The 4,902-nt window shown below is 47.1% G+C and overlaps 1 non-coding gene across 1 annotated transcript; it reads right to left on the reverse strand.

Annotated features, from left to right (window-relative positions):
• Positions 1-202: 202 nt before the first annotated feature.
• On the reverse strand, positions 203-276 carry trnan-guu (transfer RNA asparagine (anticodon GUU)). Its single transcript has one exon. It is a non-coding gene; the product is annotated as a tRNA-Asn (tRNA).
• Between the last annotated feature and the right edge of the window lie 4,626 nt (positions 277-4,902).

Genomic DNA, 4,902 nt, shown 5'->3' on the forward strand with positions numbered 1-4,902 from the left:
AATTTTGTTTGCTCCGACAGGTACTGTCAAACCTGTTGATTTTCTGTTTGGGTCTCGTCTTCTCAGCATACGCAGTCCCTTAGGTAAGACATGAAGTCAACTCGCAACCCCCCTGTGTGGAGAAGATTTCTGTTTGGGGAACATTCTCCTGACCCCATTAAAAGCGCACAGCTTCGAAGCCAAAGGAGAGCAGCGAACACACCGCCCCTGGGTGGGCTCGAACCACCAACCTTTCGGTTAACAGCCGAACGCGCTGACCAATTGCGCCACAGAGACAGGCGCAGATGTGAGCGGCACCATCGCCTAGTGATTTTATAATTCAGCCTCCCCGCCAAGAATTACAATTGTCGTCTATCAGTTTAACTTTTCCATAATCAAGCCTGGGAGATGCATTCTGGAGATACCGGGGGCTGTCTGCAGACACATCCATGTCACGAGGAACTAGCTTTCTTACTCCGGGGCCGTCGCCCTTCGAGCCTTTCAGTGTTTTGCCTGTTCCCGAGTTCTCTCATTGGCTCGGAGGCGAGAAGGGGTTTGAATTCCTGATGTGCACGAACGACAATTCTTTCAATGTCTCAGATCAGTTCGTGTGCCGAGAACATCAGAATCAACCTCCCGGCCTCTTCAACAAGGGGACGGTGTCTGGACTGTCGGACAGGTCATCTTTCATTCTCCTCCAAATCCGCTTCCCAAAGTGTTTCTAAAGGTTCACAAAGCTGGAGACTGGGATTTCTGTTTTGCTTCATGAACATTTGAACATTTTTCCATTTCCTAACTGACAATATTTTGCCAAAATCTCTTCCCAATTGTACGCCTTGTCTCATGTCCAGGGATGAGGAATTTCCATTTTGGGGAGACATTCCCAAGGTTGAGAATGTTCGCTTTGGAGCAAACAAGGATAACTGGAGATTTCCTGGGGCTGTTGGTCATGATGGGAGAAGAAGCGGTGGGAATGGGCAGATTAATGATCAGAAGAACCAATTGCCACTGACCAGAGTCAGTTACCAGAGGACAGAGATTGAAGTTCTTGAATGAAAAGCAGCACTTGTGCCTAATAAACACAGAGAATACTGCAGAAAGCCAACAGGTCGAGCAGCATCTGTGGAAAGGTAAACAGAGCTGACGTTGTGAGTCTGATACGTTGTTTGTTCAGAACCCGAGTTTCCTGCATGGCAATCAATTCCCAGACATGAGAAAACGGGTCTTTATTGAGACGGGTTTTGTGAAGTTTGAGCGATAATGCAACCAACAGAAAGTTATTTAAAATCGCCAGCGAAGAAAGCATAGCCAGCAGGTTACCACCCTGGGCGGGGAGCCCCAAATAATCTCTACGCCAACACCTTAAGTGTTCGGCCACAACTACACGCCCAAAGTCGAGGTCTAAACTTTCTCATGGAATAGTTCTAACAGGAAAGGTGAGTATTGGGCTTGTCCTGTCCGCGCCATAGTCCCAACGGTTCCTGTTCCCCTGGATTTGATCAGGACAGAGGAGGCTGATGGGAGATCGAATTGAACTACACACATTGATGAGAGATAGAGCGGGTGGGAAGGATCCATTCCCATGCGTAGAGAGATTAATAATCAGGGCCGAAAATAAGGAGCCACTTCAAGAAATTTGGGGTTCATTCAGCAAAGCTAATGTATGACTGTTCACATAAAATTGTGATGAAAGTCTCTCGAGTTATTTTGATGAGAAGTGTTGATGATGCTAATACAATCGATAGGATGAACGTAGATTGGTAAATGTATTTGGTGACAGTTCTGTTCTAGCCCTGTGAGCGAAACCTGGATCTGAAGGAGTACAAAGGGACATTAACAACATCGATCTGAAATTGGACACGTGACAAGGAACAGAGCCATCAGTAACAGTTGGCTTTTGAACTGGAGAGGGTTTCTCGTGAAATTAGCTTGAGGCTTGAGGTATGCAAGGTCAAGATAATTTAGGTAAAACATGGAAACACTATCCTCATTAGCAGACAGTGAAAGGATTACAAGACACAAATTAAACATTTTCGACAAGTGATACAGGGAACTGGGAAGATAAGTATTAGAAACTGGCAACAACAAAGTTCTGCAGCACAACACTGACATTCAAAGACCGAAAACATCCAGGTCCTGATTAATCAGATGGCATTGTGGTGCTTTTCTGCAAAACATCTACTTGCAATGTCCTACAAAAGAGTGACAAAACCCATCGCTGTCAGCCTAGGATAGAAAATCCGAAGGGATGAACGTTTGCTGATTTTCTGAAGATTCACAGAGCTTAGACGGGGTTTTGGTGATTGTTTCTTTTCCACTCCCAGGAGCCGCAGTGGTTGAGGCATTGAGTTGGGGAGAATAAAATGTGCCCGTAAACAGCGTGTGGGGCTATTTCAGCTTCCCCTCATCTGACTGCGCTGTGAGTTGACTCAGATGTTCTCAGGGACATTTACTGACGCGAGACAGTGTAAGGATTCTCATTCCCGCAGATCGGGAATTCAAACCGTATGCCGGCTTCAGGACAATGAGAAAGATTAATTGGGGTGTGTGAACAAGCTGTGAGCTGCATTTCAAACAGGTAGGTGGAGTTTGGTGCGCCAGTCCCTGTTCGCATCCAACGCCACCATGCTGCAGAGTTCTGACGCCAACACGGACATGCGCAGCAATGGGAACATTCACAAGGTGAACAACCAAAGATAATCACCGTCACTGATTCCCTTCCACAGGCCCAACTTTGTGAAGCAGTATCTTTCACTGGCAAAGGAAACGCCTTTGTCCACAGGTACCTGCTTCATATCGATCACGATTTCAAGCCCCTCACTCTTCTAGTCTCATTTCCAAATACTTTGCTCATAGCGTCCAAAGAAGCTCTGAGGGGATCTGCTTGTTCCACCCGAACAGGCAGTGGGTTGCAGATTCCCACCAGTCCCAATTTGAGTGAAATGTTTTTCCCCCTCCACTGATTTGAATCTTAAAGAAGAAGCCGGAGAGCAAACTCCCTTTCTTTTCGACGACACTTCTCATTTTGTACTCGGCAGGGTTCACACCTGCGTTGGGAAGCCGCAATGGATTTCAAGTCCATCGCATTAACCACTCAGCCCACGAATACAGAACCACACTGACTGCTTCCTTCCCCTTGTCTGTCTGCCTGTGGAGCTGAGAAAGAGTGCATCATCGCAGAGTTTGTTTGACTCCAATCACGTCACAGTGATTCGAAAGGGTTATATATCTGCATACGGCGACTCCAGTTGTTTCATCCCAAAAGATGAAATGAACTTTCAGTAAAAAACAAAACTAGAAATTGCAGGAGAAACTGAGAAGGTCAGGCAACGTCTGTGGAAAGAGAATCAGCGACAACATTTCAGAATTTTGTTTTCTCTGACAGGTACTGTCAAACCTACCGAGTTTCTCTTTTGGTCTCGGCTTCTCAGCAGACGCAGTCCCTTACGTGAGACATTCATTCAATTCAGAAACCCCTTTGTGGAGAAGATTTCCGTTTGGGGAACATTTTCCTGACCCCATTAAAAGCGCACAGCTTCAGCATCCGGGCATGTGTGAGCTTGTGGCGCAACGGTAGCGCGTCTGACTCGAGATCCGAAAGTTGCATGTTTGAATCTCAAATGGCTCCATAACGTCGTCTCCTTACGTTTCAAATCACGACAGGAGTCCGTTGACTCCGTGTATCGTTTGGCCAAGTCTTGCCGTTTGCGTATAATGAATCTGCCTTTTTGTGATTTACTGACCCCAACCACTCCCTTTACAAAAGCGTTCTTCGTAATGCCACTTTTGTTTCTTTTCCTCATGTCTTTTAAACTCTGCCGAATCGTTGCCGATCCTTTCAGACGTGGGAACATTTTGACGACATTACTTTCTCTGTCTAGACTTTGCATGACTTGAAAAGCTTCAATCGGGCCAGATTTCAAACTTCTGTACTCCGAAGAGAGCTCTCCCAAATTTCCAATCGACCCTCATCGCTGACATCCCTCAAACACTGCACCCCTCACGTCAACCTCTTCAACGCTATCTCCAATCATTTCACTTCGCTGCTTTCTGTCCCATTGGTTCTCCAGGGAGCCCAACCTCGTTTTACGAAGGTGCTTTTTGAGGAAATTAAACAGCACTTTCGCACAAGTCATGAAACGCGGGCTCCTCCGCGATTTGAACCCTGGATCTCTCGAACGCCTGCGTCAATGAATACCCAAAGCAAAAATCACACCCCGACACCAACGAGCCACACTGTTAGCGCGCTGGCGCCCCTGCCCCCACCCTACCTCTTGAACCAGCTGAGTCTTGCTCAGAGGAAAGTCCAGTTGACATTGAACAGGCTGGGGCTGTTTTCTCTGGAACGTCGGAGGTTGAAGGGTGACTTTATGGAGGTTTATAAAATTATGAGGGGCATGGATAGGATAAATAGGCAAAGCCTTTTCCCTGGGGTCGGGGAGTCAAGAACTAGAGGGCATAGGTTTAGGGTGAGAGGAGAAAGATATAAAAGAGATCTAAGGGGCAACTTTTTCACGCAGAGGGTGGTGCGTGTATGGAATGAGCTGCCAGAGAAAGTGGCGGAGACTGGTACAATTGCAACATTTCAGAAGCGTTTGGATGGATATATGAATAGGAAGGGTTTGGAGGTATATGGGCCGGGTGCTGGCAGCTGGGACTAGATTGGGGTGGGATATCTGGTCGGCATGGACGGGTTGGACCGAAGGGTCTGTTTCCATGCTGTACATCTCTATGACTGTATGAACAGCTGCTTCTCATTCTGTCTCTCTGCTGCCGTTTGCCCGTCCCCAGGAACCGGGCCCTCTCTACTGCCAGAAGATTAACCCGTTTTCTGTCTAAACTTTTCTCTGACACCGGAGTGACCAGTGACAAGTATTGCCCTCCTCAACATAGGGTACAGAGAACAGGAGAAGACCCCGCAGA

The sequence above is a fragment of the Chiloscyllium punctatum genome, chromosome 36, assembly GCF_047496795.1.
Source record: "Chiloscyllium punctatum isolate Juve2018m chromosome 36, sChiPun1.3, whole genome shotgun sequence".
Taxonomy (NCBI): domain Eukaryota; kingdom Metazoa; phylum Chordata; class Chondrichthyes; order Orectolobiformes; family Hemiscylliidae; genus Chiloscyllium; species Chiloscyllium punctatum.